The following is a 23712-nucleotide window of genomic DNA, read 5'->3' as shown; positions in this document are numbered from 1 at the left end:
ATATTAATGGAACATACAAAAAATATGGTGAAATCCTGTTCCATGTAAAACCCCCTCAAAAAACAAGGGGGCACTCCCTCCGTCTGGAGAAAAAAAGGTTCAACCTGCAGAGGCGACAAGCCTTCTTTACTGTGAGAACTGTGAATCTATGGAATAGCCTACCGCAGGAGCTGGTCACAGCAGGGACAGTAGATGGCTTTAAAAAAGGGTTAGATAATTTCCTAGAACAAAAAAGTATTAGCTCCTATGTATAGAAATTTTTCCTTCCCTTTTCCCGTCCCTTGGTTGAACTTGATGGACATGTGTCTTTTTTCAGCCATACTAACTATGTAACATTCGATTAAAAAGGACTATGGATTAAAGCGTTTAATGTCAATGGCCATTCTAAGCTGAATGTGCCTGATCTCGTCGGATCGCAGAAGTTACTCAGCTTAAGTCCTCGCTAGTACCAGTGTGGGAGACTGTCTGGGAATCCGTGGTGCGGTTGACTTTTTATTATGTCGTTTAGATTTTGTTTCACAATCGATTAAAAAGAACTATGGATTAAAGCATTTAATGTCTATGGAAATTCTAAGCTGAATGTGCCTGCTCTCGTCAGGTCGCAGAAATTACACAGCTTAAGGCCTCGCTAGTACCGGTGTGGAAGACTGTCTGGGAATCCATGGTGCGGTTGACTTTTTATTATGTCGTTTAGCTTTTGTTTCACAATCGATTAAAAAGGACTATGGATTAAAGCATTTTATGTCTGTGGACATTCTAAGCTGAATGTGCCTTCTCTCGTCAGGTCGCAGAAGTTACACAGCTTAAGGCCTCGCTAGTACCGGTGTGGGAGACTGTCTGGGAATCCGTGGTGCAGTTGACTTTTTATTGTGTCGTTTAGATTTTGTTTCACATTCGATTAAAAAGTACTATGGATTAAAGCATTTAATGTCAATGGCCATTCTAAGCTGAATGTGCTTGCTCTCGTCGGATTGCAGAAGTTACACAGCTTAAGGCCTCGCTAGTACCAGTGTGGGAGACTGTTTGGGAATCCGTGGTGTGGTTGACTTTTTATTATGTCGTTTAGATTATGTATCACAATAGATTAAAAAGGACTGTGGATTAAAGCATTTAATGTCAATGGCCATTCTAAGCTGAATGTACCTGCTCTTGTCAGATCGCAGAAATTACACAGCTTAAGGCCTTGCTATTGCCAGTGTGTGAGACTGTCTGGGAATCCGTGGTGCAGTTGACTTTTTATTATGTCATTTAGATTTTGTTTCACAATCGATTAAAAAGGACTATGGATTAAAGCATTTAACGGCAATGGCCATTCTAAGCTGAATGTGCCTGCTCTCGTCAGATCGCAGAAGTTACACAGCTTAAGGCCTCGCTAGTACCAGTGTGGGAGACTGTCTGGGAATCTGTGGTGCGGTCGACTTTTTATTATGTCGTTTAGATTTTGTTTCACAATAGTTTAAAAAGGACTATGGATTAACACATCTGATGTCAATGGCCATTCTAAGCTGAATGTGCCTGCTCTCATCAGATCTCAGAAGTTACGCAGCTTAAGGCCTTGATAGTACCAGTGTGGGAGACTGTCTGGGAATCCCTGGTGCGGTTGACTTTTTATTATGTCGTTTAGCTTTTGTTTCACAATCGATTAAAAAGGACTATGGATTAAAGCATTTATTGTCTATTAACATTCTAAGCTGAATGTGCCTGCTCTCGTCAAATTGCAGAAGTTACACAGCTTAAGGCCTCGCTAGTACTAGTGTGGGAGACTGTCTGGGAATCTGTGGTGCGGCTGACTTTTTATTATGTCGTTTAGATTTTGTTTCACAATAGATTAAAAAGGACTATGGATTAAAGCATCTGATGTCAATGGCCATTCTAAGCTGAATGTGCCTGCTCTCATCAGACCGCAGAAGTTACACAGCTTAAGGCCTTGGATAGTACCGGTGTGGGAGACTGTCTGGGAATATGTGGTGCGGTTGACTTTTTATTATGTTTTTTAGATTTTGTTTCACAATCGATTAAAAAGGACTATGGATTAAAGCATTTAATGTCAATGGCCATTCTAAGCTGAATGTGCCTGCTCTCGTCAGATTGCAGAAGTTACACAGCTTAAGGGCTCGCTAGTACCAGTGTGGGAGGCTGTCTGGGAATCCGTGGTGCGGTTGACTTTTTATTATGTCGTTTTGATTTTGTTTCACATTCGATTAAAAAGGACTATGGATTAAAGCATTTAATGTCAATGGTCATTCTAAGCTGAATATGCCTGCTCTTGTCGTATCGCAGAAGTTACTCAACTTAAGCCCTCGCTAGTACCAGGGTGGGAGACTGTCTGGGAATCCGTGGTGCAGTTGACTTTTTATTATGTTGTTTAGATTTTGTTTCACAATCGATTAAAAAGGACTATGGATTAAAGTATCTTATGTCAATGGCCATTATAAGCTGAATGTGCCTGCTCTCGACAGATCGCAGAAGTTACGCAGCTTAAGGCCTCGCTAGTACCAGTGTGGGAGACTGTCTGGGAATCCATGGTGTGATTGCCTTTTTATTATGTCGTTTAGATTTTGTTTCACATTCGATTAATAACAACTATGGATTAAAGCATTTAACGTCAATGGCCATTCTAACTTGAATGTGCCTGCTCTCGTCAGATCGCAGAAGTTACACAGCTTAAGGCCTGCTAGTACCAGTGTGGAAGACTGTCTGGGAATCCGTGGTGCGGTTGACTTTTTATTATGTCAATGGCTATTATAAGCTGAATGTGCCTGCTCTCGACAGATCGCAGAACTTACGCAGCTTAAGGCCTCGCTAGTACCAGTGTGGGAGACTGTCTGGGAATCCATGGTGCGGTTGACTTTTTATTATGTCGTTTAAATTTTGTTTCACATTCGATTAAAAAGGACTATGGATTAAAGCATTTAATGTCTATGGATGTTCTAAGCTGAATGTGCCTGCTCTCGTCAGATCGCAGAAATTACACAGCTTAAGGTCTCACTAGTACTAATGTGGAAGACTGTCTGGGAATCCGTGGTGCGGTTGACTTTTTATTATGTTTAGATTTTGTTTCACAATCGATTAAGAAGGACTATGGATTAAAGCATCTTATGTCAATGGCCATTCTAAGCTGAATGTGCCTGCTCTCGTCAGATCACAGAAGTTACACAGCTTAAGGCCTCGCTAGTACTAGTGTGGGAGACTGTCTGGGAATCCGTGGTGTGGTTGCCTTTTTATTATGTCGTTTAGATTATGTTTCACAATAGATTAAAAAGGACTATGGATTAAAGAATCTAATGTCAATGGCCATTCTAAGCTGAATGTGCCTGCTCTCGTCAGATTGCAGAAGTTACACAGCTTCAGGCCTCGCTAGTACCAGTGTGGAAGACTGCCTAGGAATCCGTGGTGCGGTTGACTTTTTATTATGTCGTTTAGATTATGTTTCACATTCGATTAAAAAGGACTATGGATTAAAGCAGTTAAGGTCTATGGACGTTCTAAGCTGAATGTGCCTGCTCTCGTCAGATCGCAGAAGTTACACAGCTTAAGGCCTCACTAGTACCAGTGTGGAAGACTGTCTGGGAATCCGTGGTGCGGTTGACTTTTTATTATGTCGTTTAGATTATGTTTCACATTCGATTAAAAAGGACTATGGATTAAAGCAGTTAATGTCTATGTACGTTCTAAGCTGAATGTGCCTCCTCTCGTCAGATCGCAGAAGTTACACAGCTTAAGGCCTCACTAGTACCAGTGTGGAAGACTGTCTGGGAACCCGTGGTGCGGTTGAGTTTTTATTATGTCGTTTAGATTTTGTTTCACATTCGATTAAAAAGGACTATGGATTAAAGCATTTAACGTCAATGGCCGTTCTAAGCTGAATGTGCCTGCTCTCGTCGGATTGCAGAAGTTACTCAGCTTAAGGCCTCGCTAGTACCAGTGTGGGAGACTGTCTGGGAATCCGTGGTGCGGTTGTCTATTTATTATGTTGTTTCGATTTTGTTTCACAATCGATTAAAAAGGACTATGGATTTAAGCATCTTATGTCAATGGCCATTCTAATCTGAATGTGCCTGCTCTCATCAGATTGCTGAAGTTACACAGCTTAAGGGCTCGCTAGTACCAGTGTGGGAGACTGTCTGGGAATCCGTGGTGCGGTTTACTTCTTATTATGTCGTTTCGATTTTGTTTCACATTCGATTAAAAAGGACTATGGATTAAAGCATTTAATGTCAATGGCCGTTCTAAGCTGAATGTGCCTGCTCTCGTCAGATGGCAGAAGTTACACAGCTTAAGGCCTCACTAGTACCGGTGTGGAAGACTGTCTGAGAATCCGTGGTGCGGTTGACTTTTTATTATGTCGTTTAGATTTTGTTTCACATTCGATAAAAAGGACTATGGATTAAAGCATTTAATGTCAATGGCCATTCTAAGCTGAATGTTCCTGCTCTCGTCGGATCGCAGAAGTTACACAGCTTAAGCCCTCACTCGTACCAGTGTGGGAGACTGTCTGGGAATACGTGCTAAGGTTGCCTTTTTATTATGTTGTTTAGATTTTGTTTCACAATCGATTAAAAAGGACTATGGATTAAAGCATTTAATGTCAAAGTCCTTTCTAAGCTGAATGTGCCCGCTCTTGTCAGATCGCAGATGTAACACAGCTTAAGGCCTCGCTAGTAAAAGTGTGGGAGACTGTCTGGGAATCCGTGGAGCGGTTGACTTTTTATTATGTCGTTTATATTATGTTTCACATTCGATTAAAAAGGACTATGCATTAAAGCATTTAATGTCTATGGACGTTCTATGCTGAATGTACCTGCTCTCATCAGGTCGCAGAAGTTACACAGCTTAAGGCCTCGCTAGTACCAGTGAGGGAGACTTTTTGGGAATACGTGGTGCGGTTAACTTTTTATTATGTCTTTTAGATTTTGTTTCACAATCGATTAAAAAGGACTATGGATTAAAGCATTTAATGTCAATGGCCATTCTAAGCTGAATGTGCCTGCTCTCGTCAGATTGCAGAAGTTACACACCCTAAGGGCTCGCTAGTACCATTGTGGGAGACTGTCTGGGAATCCGTGGTGCGGTTGCCTTTTTATTATGTCGTTTAGATTTTGTTTCACATTTGATTAAAAGGACTATGGATTAAAGCATTTAATGTCAATGGCCGTTCTAAGCTGAATGTGCTTGCTCTCATCAGATCGCAGAAGTTACTCAACTTAAGGCCTCACTAGTACCAGTGTGGGAGACTGTTTGGGAATCCGTGGTGCAGTTGACTTTTTATTATGTCGTTTAGATTTTGTTTCAAATTCGATTAAGAAGGACTATGGATTAAAGCATTTAATGTCAATGGCCGTTCTAAGCTGAATGTGCCTGCTCTCGTCGGATCGCAGAAGTTACTCAGCTTAAGGCCTCGCTAGTACCAGTGTGGGAGACTGTCTGGGAATCCGTGGTGCGGTTGACTTTTTATTATGTTGTTTCACAATCGATTAAAAAGGACTATGGATTAAAGCATTTAATGTCTATGGACATTCTTATCTGAATGTGCCTGCTCTCGTCAGGTTGCAGAAGTTACACAGCTTAAGGCCTTGCTAGTACCAGTGTGGGAGACTTTCTGGGAATCCGTGGTGCATTTGACTTTTTATTATGTCGTTTAGATTTTGTTTCACAATCGATTAAAAAGGACTATGGATTAAAGTATTTAACGTCAAAGGCCTTTCTAAGCTGAATGTTCATGCTCTCGTCAGGTCGCAGAAGTTACACAGCGTAAAGGCCTTGCTAGTACGAGTGTGGGAATACGTGGTGCGGTTGACTTTTTATTATGTCGTTTAGATTTTGTTTCACATTCGATTAAAAGGACTATGGATTAAACCATTTAATGTCAATGGCCATTCTAAGCTGAATGTGCCTGCTCTCGTCAGATCGCAGAAGTTACTCAGCTTAAGGCCTCACTAGTACCAGTGTGGAAGACTGTCTGGGAATCCGTGGTGCGGTTGCCTTTTTATTATGTCATTTAGATTTTGTTTCACATTCGATTAAAAAGGACTATGAATTAAAGCACTTAACGTCAAAGGCCATTCTAAGCTGTCTGTGCCTGCTCTTGTCAAATCGCAGAAGTTACACAGCTTAAGGCCTCGCTAGTACCAGTGTGGGAGACTGTCTGGGAATCCGTGGTGGGGTTGACTTTTTATTATGTCATTTAGATTTTGTTTCACAATCGATTAAAAAGGACTATGGATTAAAGCATTTTATGTCAATGGCCATTCTAAGCTGAATGTGCATTCTCTTCCCAGATCGCAGAAGTTACACAGCTTAAGGCCTCGCTAGTACCAGTGTGGGAGACTGTCTGGGAAACCGTGCTGCGGTTGACTTTTTATTATGTCATTTAGATTTTGTTTCACAATCGATTAAAATGGACTATGGATTAAAGCATCTGATGTCAATGACCATTCTAAGCTGAATGTGCCTGCTCTCATCCGATCGCAGAAGTTACACAGCTTAAGGCCTCGCTAGTACCAGTGTGGGAAACTGTCTGGGAATCCGTGGTGTGGTTGCCTTTTTATTATGTAGTTTAGATTATGTTTCACAATAGATTAAAAAGGACTATGGATTTAAGCATTTAATGTCAATTGCCATTCTAAGCTGAATGTGCCTGCTCTTGTCAGATCGCAGACGTTACACAGCTTAAGGCCTCGCTAGTACCAGTGTGGGAGACTGTCTGGGAATCCGTGGTGCGGTTGACTTTTTATTATGTCGTTTAGATTTTGTTTCACAATCGATTAAAAAGGACTATGGATTAAAGCATTAAATGTCAATTGCCATTCTGAGCTGAATGTGCCTGCTCTCATCAAGTTACACTGCTTAAAGCCTAGCTAGTACCAGTGTCTGGGAATCAGTGGTGCGGTTGACTTTTTATTATGTCGTTTAGATTTTGTTTCACAATCGATTAAAAAGGACTATGGATTAAAGCATTTAATGTCAATGGCCATTCTAAACTGAATGTGCCTGCTCTCGTCATGTTACACAGCTTAAGGCCTCGCTAGTACTAGTGTGGGAGACTGTCTGGGAATCCATGGTGCGGTTGCCTTTTTATTATGTCGTTTAGATTTTGTTTCACAATCGATTAAAAAGGACTATGGATTAAAGCATTTATTGTCAATGGCCATTCTAAGCTGAATGTGCCTTCTCTCGTCAGATCGCAGAAGTTACACAGCTTAAGGCCTCGCTAGTACCAGTGTGGCAGACTGTCTGGGAATCTGTGTTGCGGTTGACTTTTAATTATGTTGTTAAGATTTTGCTTCACAATCGATTAAAAAGGACTATGGTTAAAAGCGTGTATAAACAATGGCCATTCTAAGCTGAATGTGCCTGCTCTCGTCAGATCGCAGAAGTTCACAGCTTAAGGCCTCGCTATTACCATTGTGGGAGACTGTCTGGGAATACGTGGTGTGGTTGACTTTTTATTATGTCGTTTAGATTATGTTTCACAATAGATTAAAAAAGACTATGGATTAAAGCATTTAATGTCAATGGCCATTCTAAGCTGAATGTGTCTGCTCTAATCAGATTGCAGAACTTACGCAGCTTAAGGCCTCGCTAGTACCAATGTGGGAGCCTGTCTGGGAATCCGTGGTGTGGTTGAATTTTTATTATGTCGTTTAGAATTTTTTTCACTATCAATTAAAAAGGACTATGGCTTAAAGCATTTAATGTCAATGGCCATTCTAAGCTGAATCTGCCTGCTCTCGTCAAGTTACACAGCTTAAGGCCTCGCTAGTTCCAGTGTGGGAGACTGTCTGGGAATCAGTGGAGCGGTTTGCCTATTTATTATGTCGTTTAGATATTGTTTCACAATCGATTAAAAAGGACTATGGATTAAAGCATTTTATGTCAATGGCCATTCTAAGCTGAATGTGCCTGCTCTCATCAGATCGCAGAAGTTACACTGCTTAAAGCCTCGCTAGTACCAGTGTGGGAGACTGTCTGTGAATCCGTGGTGCGGTTGACTTTTTATTATGTCATTTAGATTTTGTTTCACAATCGATTAAAAAGAACTATGGATTAAAGCATTTAATGTCAATGGCCATTCTAAGCTGAATGTGCCTGCTCTCATCAAATTGCACAGCTTAAGGCCTCGCTAGTACCAGTGTGGAAGACTGTCTGGGAATCAGTGGTGCGGTTGACTTTTTATTATGTCGTTTAGATTTTGTTTCACAATCGATTAAAAAGGACTATGGATTAAAGCATTTAATGTCAATGGCCATTCTAAGCTGAATGTGCCTGCTCTCGTCAGATCACAGAATTACACAGCTTAAGGCCTTGCTAGTACCAGTGTGGGAGACTGTCTGGGAATCCGTGGTGTGGTTGACTTTTAATTATGTTGTTTAGATTTTGTTTCACAATCGATTAAAAAGGACTATGGATTAAAGCATTTATTGTCAATGGCCATTCTAAGCTGAATGTGCCTGCTCTCATCAAGTTACACAGCTTAAGGCCTCGCTAGTACCAGTGTGGAAGACTGTCTGGGAATCAGTGGAACGGTTGCGATTTTTATTATGTTGTTTAGATTTAGTTTCACAATCGATTAAAAAGGACTATAGATTAAAGCATTTAATGTCAATGGCCATTCTAAGCTGAATGTGGCTGCTCTCGTCGGATTGCAGAAGTTATACAGCTTAAGACCTCGCTAGTACTAGTGTGGGAGACTGTCTTGGAATCCGTGGGGTGGTTGACTTTTTATTATGTCGTTTAGATTTTGTTTCACAATCGATTAAAAAGGACTATGGATTAAAACATTTAATGTCAATGGCCATTCTAAGCTGAATGTGCCTGCTCTCGTCAGATCACAGAATTACACAGCTTAAGGCCTTGCTAGTACCAGTGTGGGAGACTGTCTGGGAATCCGTGGTGTGGTTGACTTTTAATTATGTTGTTTAGATTTTGTTTCACAATCGATTAAAAAGGACTATGGATTAAAGCATTTATTGTCAATGGCCATTCTAAGCTGAATGTGCCTGCTCTCATCAAGTTACACAGCTTAAGGCCTCGCTAGTACCAGTGTGGAAGACTGTCTGGGAATCAGTGGAACGGTTGCCTATTTATTATGTTGTTTAGATTTAGTTTCACAATCGATTAAAAAGGACTATAGATTAAAGCATTTAATGTCAATGGCCATTCTAAGCTGAATGTGGCTGCTCTTGTCGGATTGCAGAAGTTATACAGCTTAAGACCTCGCTAGTACTAGTGTGCGAGACTGTCTTGGAATCCGTGGGGTGGTTGACTTTTTATTATGTCGTTTAGATTTTGTTTCACAATCGATTAAAAAGGACTATGGATTAAAGCATTTAATGTCAATGGCCATTCTAAGCTGAATGTGCCTGCTCTCGTCAGATCACAGATTTACACAGCTTAAGGCCTTGCTAGTACCAGTGTGGGAGACTGTCTGGGAATCCGTGGTGTGGTTGACTTTTAATTATGTTGTTTACATTTTGTTTCACAATCGATTAAAAAGGACTATAGATTAAAGCATTTAATGTCAATGGCCATTCTAAGCTGAATGTGGCTGCTCTCGTCGGATTGCAGAAATTATACAGCTTAAGACCTCGCTAGTACCAGTGTGGAAGACTGTCTGGGAATCAGTGGTGCGATTGACTTTTTATTATGTCGTTTAGATTTTGTTTCACAATCGATTAAAAAGGACTATGGATTAAAGCATTTAATGTTAATGGCCATTCTAAGCTGAATGTGCCTCCTCTCGTTGGATCGCAGAAGTTACTCAGCTTAAGTCCTTGCTTGTACCAGTGTGGGAGACGGTCTGGGAATACGTGGTGCAGTTGACTTTTTATTATGTCGTTTACATTTTGTTTCACAATCGATTAAAAAGGACTATGGATTAAAGCATTTAATGTCAATGGCCATTCTAAGTTGAATGTGCCAGCTCTCGTCAGATCGCAAAAGTTACACAACTTAAGGCCTCGCTATTACTAGTGTGGGAGGCTGTCTGAGAATCCGTGGAGTGGTTGACTTTTTATTATGTAGTTTAGATTATGTTTCACAATAGATTAAAAAGGACTATGGATTAAAGCATTTAATGTCAATGGTCATTCTAAGCTAAATGTGCCTGGAAAAAGAAAGAGATGGATCCAGCGCTGTGTCCTTGAGGTTTGTTTTAAAATCGGAAACTATTTCCAAGTTTTAATGAAGAATAAATATAAAAACAGGTAGCATTATAAGTAGATATTCTCAAATAAATCGTAGGATTTGTGGCAGTGTGAGCGGTGCCTACGCGTTTCTGACGCATGCAGCGTACTTAGTCATGGTTTCTGCTGAGTCACTTTAGTCAGTCTGAGATTTTATAGTCAGTCTATTTTTAGTAACAATTGATTGCGGGTCACGGATTAGGGAACTCCCAAGTCCAGTCTGGAACGCAACTCACTTCCTGTCAGACATGGATACGATGGAAATAAATAGGTAAATTATATCCATTTTAAAAGAATCAGATTTCAAATAATTTGTGAAGTATAACCTCACAAATTTGAAAAGATCGTGGCTATTTGTATGATATGAGTGTAATTGCTGGATATATGGAAGAAATGCAAGAAATATTACACGATTTATTTTTGCGGGTTGTTCCCTACGGGATTAATTGAAAAAACTGACTGAGAATATGTAATAAATAAGAATAAAAAATGAGATTTAAAAATGTAACAATAGACAAATACGGAAGGAGAGAATTTATGAAAGGAGATCTTTCTGTACTTCGGACTGAGAAACTAGATAAATGTAATGTGTATGTACCAATTCGATATAAAGCAACAAAGTTTAAATTCAAAAGGATTTATTTGGTGCTTGGATATATTTTACTTAATATGTAATTCATTGCTTTTAATAGATGTATCGATTGTATGAATTGTCGGGAATTGTGAAAACCCGACTAGTACTAGTATTGAAAGACAAGGATGTACATTGAAACATCAAATTTATGATATTTGTAGTGTATCATGATTCAGGCTATTTACAATAACAGTGTCAACTTATGACTCTAATGTATTATTCATTGTATTCTACGAATAGAACAGCTGTTTGAAATGTCGGGAATTTTGAAATGTCGGGAGTTTTAAAAATCAAGCAGATGTAAGTACTGGGGGACAAAAAAAAAATATAGTGAGCTATCAAGTTAATTAAATAAATTTGAGATAATATGTTTATTTAATGAGCAAAATTTAGATCTGTGATCGATGACAATATCAGATTCTTATAATAAATCTTGCAGTGACGACAGGTCTCATAGCCATTAAAAAACCCTGGTTGTTCATATATATATGACATTTCGGTGTAATGAACTTACTATGTTATTTTTTGTTTTCAGTATAAATATCAGCTGATTGAGTAGTGAAAAGTTTTTAGACCTGACTAATGGTGGTATTAATTAGCAAAATTCTATACCTAACTATTGAATTTATTATATATGTTCAAAGAATATGTAGATTAGTCAGTTGAAATCCAGACTATATTCAGTGACCATCTACGATTTGTGAAGGTATATTGCTTATTGTATTTATGGAAATAAATCAGGTGGTTGAATTGTCGGGAATGTTAGCAATCTGACTGATACTATCTTCAGGGAGATAGAAGCATATAGTGTACTATCAAGTTTATTAGATATGCTTGAAAAATATCACATTTATATTTTTAATTAGTTAGGTAAATTGATATGTGTACGATGCTAATGTCAAAAATTGATAATGTTTTACAGGAACATCACTGCCCACGGCTACTGGAGACCCAGAAAAAATGTAAGTGTTGATGTGTGAAAAAACAATAAAAAACTGAATCTGAATACTTGAAGTTCAATGTGTTACATTTCATTTTGATCTGTGAATATGTATCCACTGGCCTAGGGTAGGATGCTACCGCAATGCCATGTCCAATGTCTATGAAAATGTGAATAATAATTCTAAACCTGCTCAGTTCAAAATATTGTGTAATTTACCTTTTTCATTTGCTCAATAATGAAACATCAAATCTTTCCTTAAATTGAGACCATTGGGTACTCGTGTTTGAAGCCTGTATATCCAGAAGGCCTCTCTAGTGTGTGTCTTATATTTGATGTCCCCTCCTCTTTTGGGTGTGTGAATTTTTTCAATAGCATAGCATCTGAAACTGTTGGTTGATCGATTGTGTTGGTGTACAAAATGCTTTGCTGCGTTTGATATGTTAAGTATATTTGGGTTACGGATATATCCTAGATGTTCAAGAATTCTGTTTTTTAATTTCCGGTTGGTACACCCAATATATTTGAGATTGCATTCTATGCACTCTATGGTGTATATTACCGAGTCTGAGTTGCAATTTATGTAATTTCTGATGGTGAATGTAGTGGTATTTGTAGAATCTTGGAATATTTTGGTTGGGGTTGCATATTGACAGACCTTACAGGGTTTTTGGCCACATTTATAGAACCCCTTATGTTCTAGCCAGCTTTTGTTTCACAATCGATTAAAAAGGACTATGGATTAAAGCATTTAATGTCAATGGCCATTCTAAGCTGAATGTGCCTCCTCTCGTCGGATCGCAGAAGTTACTCAGCTTAAGTCCTTGCTAGTACCAGTGTGGGAGACTGTCTGGGAATACGTGGTGCAGTTGCCTTTTTATTATGTCGTTTACATTTTGTTTCACAATCGATTAAAAAGCACTATGGATTAAAGCGTTTAATGTCAATGTCCATTCTAACCTTAATGTGCCTGCTCTTGTCAGATCGCAGAAATTACACAACTTAAGGCCTCGCTAGTACCAGTGTGGGAGACTGTCTGGGAATATGTGGTGCGGTTGACTTTTTATTATGTCATTTAGATTTTGTTTCACAATCGATTAAAAAGGACTATGGATTAAAGCATTTAATGTCAATGGCCATTCTAAGCTGAATGTGCCTCCTCTCGACGGATCGCAGAAGTTACTCAGCTTAAGTCCTTGCTAGTACCAGTGTGGGAGACTGTCTGGGAATACGTGGTGCAGTTGACTTTTTATTATGTCGTTTACATTTTGTTTCACAATCGATTAAAAAGGACTATGGATTAACACATTTAATGTCAATGGCCATTCTAAGCTGAATGTGCGTGCTCTCGTCAGATCGCAGAAGTTACACAGCTTAAAGAGGCTCTGTCACCAGATTTTGCAACCCCTATCTGCTATTGCAGCAGATCGGCGCTGCAATGTAGATTACAGTAACGTTTTTATTTTTAAAAAACGAGCATTTTTGGCCAAGTTATGACCATTTTCATATTTATGCAAATGAGGCTTGCAAAAGTACAACTGGGCGTGTTGAAAAGTAAAAGTACAACTGGGCGTGTATTATGTGCGTACATCGGGGCGTGTTTACTACTTTTACTAGCTGGGCTTTCTGATGAGAAGTATCATCCACTTCTCTTCAGAACGCCCAGCTTCTGGCAGTGCAGATCTGTGACGTCACTCACAGGTCCTGCATCGTGTCGGCACCAGAGGCTACAGTTGATTCTGCAGCAGCATCAGCGTTTGCAGGTAAGTAGCTACATCGACTTACCTGCAAACGTCGATGCTGCTGCAGAATCATCTGTAGCCTCTGGTGTCGGTGTCCTCGCTCGTCTGACACGATGCAGGACCTGTGAGTGACGACACAGCGTGATCTCTGGAGAACACGGCTGTGTCTGCACTGCCAGAAGCTGGGCGTTGTGAAGAGAAGTGGATGATACTTCTATGCACAACGCCCAGCTAGTAAAAGTAGTAAACACGCCCCGATGTACGCACATAATACACGCCCAGTTGTACTTTTACTTTTCAACACGCCCAGTTGTACTTTTGCAAGCCTCATTTGCATAAATACGAAAATGGTCATAACTTGGCCAAAAATGCTCGTTTTTAAAAAATAAAAACGTTACTGTAATCTACATTGCAGCGCCTATCTGCTGCAATAGCAGATAGGGGCTGCAAAATCTGGTGACAGAGCCTCTTTAAGGCCTCGCTAGTACCCGTGTGGGAGACTGTCTGGGAATCCGTGGTGCGGTTGACTTTTTATTATGTCGTTTAGATTTTGTTTCACATTCGATTAAAAAGGACTATGGATTAAAGCATTTAATGTCAATGGCCATTCTAAGCTGAATGTGCCTGCTCTCGTCAGATCGCAGAAGTTACACAGCTTAAGGCCTCGCTAGTACCAGTGTGGTAGACTGTCTGGGAATCCGTGGAGTGGTTGCCTTTTTATTATGTAGTTTAGATTTTGTTTCACATTCGATTAAAAAGGACTATGGATTAAAGCATTTAATGTCAATGGTCATTCTAAGCTAAATGTGCCTCCTCTCGTCTGATCGTAGAAGTTACACAGCTTAATCCCTCGCTAGTACCAGTGTGGGAGACTGTCTGGGAATACGATGTGTGGTTTAATTTTTATTATGTCGTTTAGATTTTGTTTCACAATCAATTAAAAAGGACTATGGGTTAAAGCATTTAATGTCAATGGCCATTCTAAGCTGAATGTGCCTGCTCTCGTCAAGTTACACAGCTAAAGGCCTCGCTAGTACCAGTGTGGGAGACTGTCTGGGAATCAGTGGTGCGGTTGCCTTTTTATTATGTTGTTTAGATTTTGTTTCGCAATCAATTAAAAAGGACTATGGATTAAAGCATTTAATGTCAATAGCCATTCTAAGCTGAATGTGCCTGCTCTCGTCGGATCGCAGAAGTTACTCAGCTTAAGGCCTCGCTAGTACCAGTGTGGGAGACTGTCTGGGAACCCGTGGTGCGGTTGCCTTTTTATTATGTCGGTTAGAGTTTGTTTCACAATCGATTAAAAAGGACTATGGATTAAAGCATTTGGTGTCAATGGCTAATCTATGATGAATGTGCCTGCCCTCGTCAGATCGCAGAACTTACACAGCTTAAGGCCTCGCTAATACCAGTGTGGGAGACTGTCTGGGAATCTGTGGTGTGGTTGAATTTTTATTATGTCGTTTAGATTTTGTTTCACAATCAATTAAAAAGGACTATGGACTAAAGCATTTAATGTCAATGGCCATTCTAAGCTGAATGTGCCTGCTCTCGTCAAGTTACACAGTTCAAGGCCTCGCTAGTTCCAGTGTGGGAGACTGTCTGGGAATCAGTGGAACGGTTGCCTATTTATTATGTCGTTTAGATTTAGTTTCACAATCGATTAAAAAGGACTATATATTAAAGCATTTAATGTCAATGGCCATTCTAAGCTGAATGTGCTTGCTCTCGTCGGATTGCAGAAGTTATACAGCTTAAGACCTCGCTAGTACTAGTTTTGGGAGACTGTCTTGGAATCCGTGGGGTGGTTGACTTTTTCTTATGTCGTTTAGATTTTGTTTCACAATCGATTAAAAAGGACTATCGATTAAAGCATTTAATGTCAATGGCCATTCTAAGCTGAATGTGCCTGCTCTCGTCAAGTTACACAGCTTAAGGCCTCGCTAGTACCAGTGTGGGAGACTGTCTGGGAATCAGTGGTGCGGTTACCTTTATATTATGTCGTTTAGATTTTGTTTCACAATCAATTAAAAAGGACTATGGATTAAAGCATTTAATGTCAATGGCCATTCTAAGCTGAATGTGCCTGCTCTCGTCGGATCGCAGAAGTTACTCAGCTTAAGGCCTCGCTAGTACCAGTGTGGGCGACTGTCTGGGAATTCGTGGTGCGGTTGACTTTTTATTATGTCGTTTAGATTTTGTTTCACAATCGATTAAAAAGGACTATGGATTAAAACATCTGATGTCAATGGCCATTCTAAGATGTATGTGCCTGCTCTTGTCAGATCGCAGAAGTTACACAGCTTAAGGCCTCGCTAGTACCAGTGTGGGAGACTGTCTGGGAACCCGTGGTGCGGTTGCCTTTTTATTATGTCGGTTAGATTTTGTTTCACAATCGATTAAAAAGGACTATGGATTAAAACATTTAAAGTCAATGGCCATTGTAACCTGAATGTGCCTGCTCTCGTCAGATCGCAAAAGTAACGCAGCCTAAGGCCTCGCTAGTATCAGTGTGGGAGACTGTCTGGGAACCCGTGGTGCAGTTGCCTTTTTATTATGTCGTTTAGATTTTGTTTCACAATCGATTAAAAAGGACTATGGATTAAAGCATTTAATGTCAAGGGCCATTCTAAGCTAAATGTGCCTGCTCTCGTCAAGTTACGCAGCTTAAGGCCTCGCTAGTACCAGTGTGGGAGACTCTCTGGGAATCAGTGGTGCGGTTAACTTTTTATTATGTCGTTTAGATTTTGTTTCACAATCAATTAAAAAGGACTATGGATTAAAGCATTTAATGTCAATGGCCATTCTAAGCTGAATGTGCCTGCTCTCGTCAGATCGCAGAAGTTACACAGCTCAAGGCCTCGCTAGTACCAGTGTGGTAGACTGGCTGGGAATCCGTGGTGCGGTTGGCTTCTTATTATGTCGTTTAGATTTTGTTTCACATTCGATTAAAAAGGACTATGGATTAAAGCGTTTAAAGTCAATGGCCATTCCAAGCTGAATGTGCCCGCTCTTGTCAGATCACAGAAGTTACACAGCTTAAGGCCTCGCTAGAATCAGTGTGGGAGACTGTCTGGGAATCCGTGGTGCGGTTGACTTTTCATTATGTCGTTTAGATTTTGTTTCACATTCGATTAAAAAGGACTATGGATTAAGACATTTACTGTCAATTGCCATTCTAAGCTGAATGTGCTTGCTCTCGTCAGATCACAGAAGTTACACAGCTTAAGGCCTTGCTAGTACCGGTGTGTGAGACTGTCTGGGAATCCGTGGTGCGGATGACTTTTTCTTATGTCGTTTAGATTTTGTTTCACATTCGATTAAAATGGACTAAGGATTAAAGAATTTAATTTCCATGGCCATTCTAAGCTGAATGTGCCTGCTCTCGTCAGATCGCAGACGTTACATAGCTTAAGGCCTCGCTAGTACCAGTGTGGGAGACTGGCTGGGAATCCGTGGTGCGGTTGACTTTTTATTATGTCGTTTGGATTTTGTTTCACAATCGATTAAAAAGGACTATGGATTAAAACATCTGATGTCAATGGCCATTCTGAGATGTATGTGCTTGGTCTCGTCAGATCGCAGAAGTTACACAGCTTAAGGCCTCGCTAGTACCAGTGTGGGAGACTGGCTGGGAATCCGTAGTGCGGTTGACTTTATATTATGTCGTTTAGATTTTGTTTCACAATCGATTAAAAAGAACTATGTATTAAAGCATTTAATGTCAATGGCCAGTCTAAGCTGAATGTGCCTGCTCTCGTCAAGTTACATAGCTTAAGTCCTCGCTAGTACCAGTGTGGGAGACTGTCTGGGAATCCGTGGTGCGGTTGACTTTTTATTATGTCGTTTAGATTTTTTTTCACATTCGATTAAAAAGGACTATGGATTAAAAAATTTAATGTCGATGGCCATTCTAAGCTGAATGTGCCTGCTCTCGTCAGATCGAAGAAGTTGCACAGCTTAAGGCCTCGCTAGTACCAGTGTGGGAGACTGTCTGGGAATCCGTGGTGCGGTTGACTTTTTATTATGTCGTTTAGATTTTTTTTCACATTCGATTAAAAAGGACTATGGATTAAAAAATTTAATGTCGATGGCCATTCTAAGCTGAATGTGCCTGCTCTTGTCAGATTACAGAAGTTACACAGCTTAGGCCTCGCTAGTACCAGTGTGGGAGACTGTCTGGGAATCAGTGGTGCGGTTGCCTTTTTATTATGTCGTTTAGATTTTGTTTCGCAATCAATTAAAAAGGACTATGGATTAAAGCATTTAATGTCAATGGCCATTCTAAGCTGAATGTTCCTCCTCTCGTCGGATCGCAGAAGTTACTCAGCTTAAGGCCTCGCTAGTACCAGTGTGGGAGACTGGCTGGGAACTCGTGGTGCAGTTGCCTTTTTATTATGTCGGTTAGATTTTGTTTCACAATCGATTAAAAAGGACTATGGATTAAAACATTTGGTGTCAATGGCCATTCTAAGCTGAATGTTCCTGCTCTCGTCAGATCGCAGAAGTTACACAGCTTAAGTCCTCACTAGTACCAGTGTGGGAGACTGTCTGGGAATATGTGGTGCAGTTGACTTTTTATTATGTCGTTTACATTTTGTTTCACAATCGATTAAAAAGCACTATGGATTAAAGCATTTAATGTCAATGTCCATTCTAAGCTGAATGTGCCTGCTCTTGTCAGATCGCAGAAATTACACAACTTAAGGCCTCGCTAGTACCAGTGTGGGAGACTGTCTAGGAATCTGTGGTGCGGTTGACTTTTATTATGTCGTTTAGAATTTGTTTCACAATCGATTAAAAAGGACTATGGATTAAAGCATTTAAAGTGAATGGCCATTGTAAGCTGAATGTGCCTCCTCTCGTCGGATCGCAGAAGTTACTCAGCTTAAGTCCTTGCTAGTACCAGTGTGGGAGACTGTCTGGGAATACGTGGTGCGGTTGACTTTTTATTATGTAGTTTACATTTTGTTTCACAATCGATTAAAAAGGACTATGGATTAGCACGTTTAATGTCAATGGCCATTCTAAGCTGAATGTGCGTGCACTCGTCAGATCGCAGAAGTTACACAGCTTTAGGCCTCGCTAGTACCCGTGTGGGAGACTGTCTGGGAATCCGTGGTGCGGTTGACTTTTTATTATGTCGTTTAGATTTTGTTTCACATTCGATTAAAAAGGACTATGGATTAAAGCATTTAATGTCAATGGCCTTTCTAAGCTGAATGTGCCTGATCTCGTCAGATCGCAAAAGTTACACAGCTTAAGGCCTCACTAGTACCAGTGTGGGAGACTGTCTGGGAAACCGTGGAGTGGTTGCCTTTTTATTATGTAGTTTAGATTTTGTTTCACATTCGATTAAAAAGGACTATGGATTAAAGCGTTTAATGTCAATAGCCATTCTAAGCTAAATGTGCCTCCTCTCGTAGGATCGCAGAAGTTACTCAGCTTAAGTCCTTGCTAGTACCAGTGTGGGAGACTGTCTGGGAATACGTGGTGCAGTTGACTTTTTATTATGTCGTTTACATTTTGTTTCACAATCGATTAAAAAGGACTATGGATTAACACGTTTAATGTCAATGGCCATTCTAAGCGGAATGTGCCTGATCTCGTCAGATTGCAGAAGTTACACAGCTTAAGGCCTCGCTAGTACCAGTGTGGGAGACTGACTGGGAATCCGTGGTTCGGTTGACTTTTATTATGTCGTTTAGATTTTGTTTCACAATCGATTAAAAAGGACTATGGATTAAAGCACTTAATGTCAAAGGCCATTCTAAGCTGAATGTGCCTGCTCTCGTCAGATCGCAGAAGGTACACAGCTTAAGGCCTCGCTAGTACCAGTGAGGTAGACTGGCTGGGAATCCGTGGTGCGGTTGGCTTCTTATTATGTCGTTTAGATTTTGTTTCACATTCGATTAAAAAGGACTATGGATTAAAGTTTTTAATGTCAATGGCCATTCTAAGCTGAATGTGCCTGCTCTCGTCAGATCGCAGAAGGTACACAGCTTAAGGCCTCGCTAGTACCAGTGAGGTAGACTGGCTGGGAATCCGTGGTGCGGTTGGCTTTTTATTATGTCGTTTAGATTTTGTTTCACAATCGATTAAAAAGGACTATTGATTAAAGCATTTAATGTCAATGGCCATTCTAAGATGAATGTGCCTGTTCTTGTCAGATCGCAGAAGTTACACAGCTTAAGCCCTCGCTAGTACCAGTGTGGGAGACTGTCTGGGAATCCGTTGTGTGGTTGACTTTTTATTATGTCGTTTAGAATTTGTTTCGCAATCGATTAAACAGGACTATTGATTAAAGCATTTAAAGTTAATTGCCATTCCAAGCTGAATGTGCCTGCTCTCGTCAGATCGCAGAAGTTACACGGTTTCAGGCCTCGCTTGTACCGGTGTGGGAGGCTGTCTGGGAATCCGAGGTGCGGTTGCCTTTTTATTATGTCATTTAGATTTTGTTTCACAATCGATTAAAAAGGGCTATGGATTAATGCATTTAATGTCAATGGCCATTCTAAGCTGAATGTTCCTGCTCTCATCAGATCTCAGAAGTTACACAGCTTAAGTCCTCGCTAGTACCAGTGTGGGAGACTGTCTGGGAATCCGTGATGTGGTTGACTTATTATTATGTGGTTTAGATTTTGTTTCACAATCGATTAAAAAGGACTACGGTTTAAAGCATTTAAAGTCAATGGCCATTCTAAGCTGAATGTCCCTGCTCTTGTCAAATCGCAGAAGTTACACAGCTTAAGGCATCGCTAGTACCACTGTGGGAGACTGTCTGGGAATCCGCTGTGCAGTTGACTTTTTATTATGTCGTTTAGATTTTGTTTCACATTCGATTAAAAAGGACTATGGATTAAAACATTTAATGTCAATGGCCATTCTAAGCTGAATGTGCCTGCTCTCGTCAGATCGCGGATGTAACGCCGCTTAAGTCCTCGCTAGTACCAGTGTGGGAGACTGTCTGGGAATCTGTGCTGCGGTTGACTTTTTATTATGACGTTTAGATTATGTTTCACAATCGATTAAAAAGGACTATGATTAAAGCATTTATTGTCAAAGGCCATTCTAAGCTAAATGTTCCTGCACTCGTCAGATCGCAGAAGTTGCACATGCTTAAGGCCTCGCTAGTACCAGTGTGGGAGACTGTCTGGGAATCCGTGGTGCAGTTGTCCTTTTATTATGTCCTTTAGATTTTGTTTCACAATCGATTAAAAAGGACTATGGATTAGAGCATTTAATGTCAATGGCCTTTCTAAGCTGAATGTGCCTGCTCTCGTCATGTCACAGAATTTACACAGGTTAAGGCCTCGCTAGTGCCAGTGTGGAAGACTCTCTGGGAATCAGTGGTGCGGTTGACTTTTTATTATGTAGTTTAGATTTTGTTTCACAATCGATTAAATCAGGACTATGGATTAAAACATTTAATGTCAATGGCCATTCTAAGCTGAATGTGCCTGCTCTCATCAGAGCGCAGAAGTTACACAGCTTAAGGCCTCGCTAGTACCTGTGTGGGAGACTGTCTGGGAATCAGTGTTGCGGTTGCCTTTTTATTATGTCGTTTAGATTATGTTTCACAATCGATTAAAAAGGACTATGGAGTAAAGCATTTAATGTCAATGGCCATTCTAAGCTGAATGTGCCTGCTCTCGTTAGTTCGCAGAAGTTACACAGATTAAGGTCTCGCTAGTTCCAGTGTGGGAGACTGTCTGGGAATACGTGGTGCGGTTGACTTTTTATTATGTAGTTTAGATTTTGTTTCACAATCGATTAAAAAGGACTATGGATTAAAGCATTTAATGTCAATTGCCATTCTAAGCTGAATGTGCCTGCTTTTGTCAGATGGCAGAAGTTACACAGCTTAAGGCCTCGCTAGTACCAGTGTGGGAGACTGTCTGGGAATCTGCGGTGCAGTTGCCTTTTTATTATGTAGTTTAGATTTTGTTTCACAATCGATTAAAAAGGACTATGGATTAAAGCATTTAATGTCAATGACCATTCTAAGCTGAATGTGGCTGCTCTTGTCAAGTTACACAGCTTAAAGCCTCGCTAGTGCGAGTATGGAAGACTGTCTGGGAATACGTGGTGCGGTTGACTTTTTATTATGTGGTTTAGATTTTGTTTCACAATCGATTAAAAAGGACTATGGATTAAAGCATTTAATGTCAAGGGCCATTCTAAGCTAAATGTGCCTGCTCTCGTCAGATCGCAGAAGTTACACAGCTTAAGGCCTCGCTAGTACCAGTGTGGGAGACTGTCTGGGAATCTGCGGTGCGGTTGATTTTTTATTATGTCGTTTAGATTTTGTTTCACAATCGATTAAAAAGGACTATGGATTAATGCATTTTAAGTCAATGGCCATTCTAAGATGAATGTGCCTGCTCTCGACTTATCGCAGAAATTACACAGCTTAAGGCCTCGCTAGTACCAGTGTGGGAGGCTGTCTGGGAATCCGTGGTGCGGTTGACTTTTAATTATCTTGTTTAGATTTTGTTTCACAATCGATTAAAAATTACTATGGGTTAAAGCATTTATTGTCAATGGCCATTCTAAGCTGGACGTGCGTGCTCTCGTCAGATCGCAGAAGTTACACAGATTAAGGCCTCGCTAGTACAAGTGTGGGAGACTGTCTGGGAATCCGTGGTGCGGTTGACTTTTTATTATGTCGTTTAGATTTTGTTTCACAATCGATTAGAAAGGACTATGGATTAAAGCATTTAATGTCAATGGCCATTCTAAGCTGAATGTGCCTGCTTTCGTTAGTTCGCAGAAGTTACACAGATTAAGGTCTCGCTAGTTCCAGTGTGGCAGACTGTCTGGGAATACGTGGTGCGGTTGACTTTTTATTATGTCGTTTAGATTTTGTTTCACAATCGATTAAAAAGGACTATGGATTAAAGCATTTAATGTGAATGGCCATTCTAAGCTGAATGTGCCTGCTTTCGTCAGATGGCAGAAGTTACACAGCTTAAGGCCTCGCTAGTACCAGTGTGGGAGACTGTCTGGGAATCTGCGGTGCAGTTGCCTTTTTATTATGTAGTTTAGATTTTGTTTCACAATCGATTAAAAAGGACTATGGATTAAAGCATTTAATGTCAATGGCCATTCTAAGCTGAATGTGGCTGCTCTTGTCAAGTTACACAGCTTAAAGTCTCGCTAGTGCGAGTATGGAAGACTGTCTGTTACTACGTGGTGCGGTTGACTTTTTATTATGTGGTTTAGATTTTGTTTCACAATCGATTAAAAAGGACTATGGATTAAAGCATTAAAGCATTAAAGCATTTAAGGTCAAGGGCCATTCTAAGCTAAATGTGCCTGCTCTCGTCAGATCGCAGAAATTACACAGCTTAAGGCCTCGCTAGTACCAGTGTGGGAGACTGTCTGGGAATCCGCGGTGCGGTTGATTTTTTATTATGTCGTTTAGATTTTGTTTCACAATCGATTAAAAAGGACTATGGAGTAAAGCATTTAATGTCAATGGCCATTCTAAGCTGAATGTGCCTGCTCTCGTTAGTTCGCAGAAGTTACACAGATTAAGGTCTCGCTAGTTCCAGTGTGGGAGACTGTCTGGGAATACGTGGTGCGGTTGACTTTTTATTATGTAGTTTAGATTTTGTTTCACAATCGATTAAAAAGGACTATGGATTAAAGCATTTAATGTCAATTGCCATTCTAAGCTGAATGTGCCTGCTTTTGTCAGATGGCAGAAGTTACACAGCTTAAGGCCTCGCTAGTACCAGTGTGGGAGACTGTCTGGGAATCTGCGGTGCAGTTGCCTTTTTATTATGTAGTTTAGATTTTGTTTCACAATCGATTAAAAAGGACTATGGATTAAAGCATTTAATGTCAATGACCATTCTAAGCTGAATGTGGCTGCTCTTGTCAAGTTACACAGCTTAAAGCCTCGCTAGTGCGAGTATGGAAGACTGTCTGGGAATACGTGGTGCGGTTGACTTTTTATTATGTGGTTTAGATTTTGTTTCACAATCGATTAAAAAGGACTATGGATTAAAGCATTTAATGTCAAGGGCCATTCTAAGCTAAATGTGCCTGCTCTCGTCAGATCGCAGAAGTTACACAGCTTAAGGCCTCGCTAGTACCAGTGTGGGAGACTGTCTGGGAATCTGCGGTGCGGTTGATTTTTTATTATGTCGTTTAGATTTTGTTTCACAATCGATTAAAAAGGACTATGGATTAATGCATTTTAAG

The 23712-nt window shown here is 40.3% G+C and overlaps 23 pseudogenes; all 23 read left to right on the top strand.

Annotated features, from left to right (window-relative positions):
* Positions 1–371: 371 nt before the first annotated feature.
* On the top strand, positions 372–490 carry LOC142719997 (5S ribosomal RNA; annotated as a pseudogene).
* A 439-nt stretch (positions 491–929) lies between these two features.
* Positions 930–1048, top strand: LOC142719991 (5S ribosomal RNA; annotated as a pseudogene).
* Positions 1049–1301: 253 nt separating this feature from the next.
* LOC142719873 (5S ribosomal RNA) lies at positions 1302–1420 on the top strand (annotated as a pseudogene).
* A 67-nt stretch (positions 1421–1487) lies between these two features.
* LOC142719745 (5S ribosomal RNA) lies at positions 1488–1606 on the top strand (annotated as a pseudogene).
* A 253-nt stretch (positions 1607–1859) lies between these two features.
* On the top strand, positions 1860–1979 carry LOC142719883 (5S ribosomal RNA; annotated as a pseudogene).
* Positions 1980–3100: 1121 nt separating this feature from the next.
* On the top strand, positions 3101–3219 carry LOC142719876 (5S ribosomal RNA; annotated as a pseudogene).
* A 67-nt stretch (positions 3220–3286) lies between these two features.
* On the top strand, positions 3287–3405 carry LOC142719908 (5S ribosomal RNA; annotated as a pseudogene).
* A 1739-nt stretch (positions 3406–5144) lies between these two features.
* LOC142720009 (5S ribosomal RNA) lies at positions 5145–5263 on the top strand (annotated as a pseudogene).
* A 67-nt stretch (positions 5264–5330) lies between these two features.
* Positions 5331–5449, top strand: LOC142719821 (5S ribosomal RNA; annotated as a pseudogene).
* A 416-nt stretch (positions 5450–5865) lies between these two features.
* Positions 5866–5984, top strand: LOC142719879 (5S ribosomal RNA; annotated as a pseudogene).
* A 439-nt stretch (positions 5985–6423) lies between these two features.
* Positions 6424–6542, top strand: LOC142719725 (5S ribosomal RNA; annotated as a pseudogene).
* Positions 6543–6609: 67 nt separating this feature from the next.
* On the top strand, positions 6610–6728 carry LOC142719799 (5S ribosomal RNA; annotated as a pseudogene).
* A 1146-nt stretch (positions 6729–7874) lies between these two features.
* On the top strand, positions 7875–7993 carry LOC142719973 (5S ribosomal RNA; annotated as a pseudogene).
* A 6103-nt stretch (positions 7994–14096) lies between these two features.
* Positions 14097–14215, top strand: LOC142719998 (5S ribosomal RNA; annotated as a pseudogene).
* A 430-nt stretch (positions 14216–14645) lies between these two features.
* On the top strand, positions 14646–14764 carry LOC142719841 (5S ribosomal RNA; annotated as a pseudogene).
* Positions 14765–15558: 794 nt separating this feature from the next.
* Positions 15559–15677, top strand: LOC142719732 (5S ribosomal RNA; annotated as a pseudogene).
* Positions 15678–16293: 616 nt separating this feature from the next.
* On the top strand, positions 16294–16412 carry LOC142719830 (5S ribosomal RNA; annotated as a pseudogene).
* Positions 16413–17957: 1545 nt separating this feature from the next.
* On the top strand, positions 17958–18076 carry LOC142719736 (5S ribosomal RNA; annotated as a pseudogene).
* Positions 18077–18514: 438 nt separating this feature from the next.
* On the top strand, positions 18515–18633 carry LOC142719882 (5S ribosomal RNA; annotated as a pseudogene).
* A 3034-nt stretch (positions 18634–21667) lies between these two features.
* Positions 21668–21786, top strand: LOC142719983 (5S ribosomal RNA; annotated as a pseudogene).
* A 253-nt stretch (positions 21787–22039) lies between these two features.
* On the top strand, positions 22040–22158 carry LOC142719995 (5S ribosomal RNA; annotated as a pseudogene).
* A 632-nt stretch (positions 22159–22790) lies between these two features.
* LOC142719896 (5S ribosomal RNA) lies at positions 22791–22909 on the top strand (annotated as a pseudogene).
* Positions 22910–23525: 616 nt separating this feature from the next.
* LOC142719982 (5S ribosomal RNA) lies at positions 23526–23644 on the top strand (annotated as a pseudogene).
* Positions 23645–23712: the final 68 nt, after the last annotated feature.

The sequence above is a fragment of the Rhinoderma darwinii genome, unplaced genomic scaffold (assembly GCF_050947455.1).
Source record: "Rhinoderma darwinii isolate aRhiDar2 unplaced genomic scaffold, aRhiDar2.hap1 Scaffold_487, whole genome shotgun sequence".
Lineage (NCBI taxonomy): Eukaryota > Metazoa > Chordata > Amphibia > Anura > Rhinodermatidae > Rhinoderma > Rhinoderma darwinii.
The sequence above is the reverse complement of the archived record's forward strand: the minus strand, read 5'-3'. Positions and strand labels throughout refer to the sequence as shown.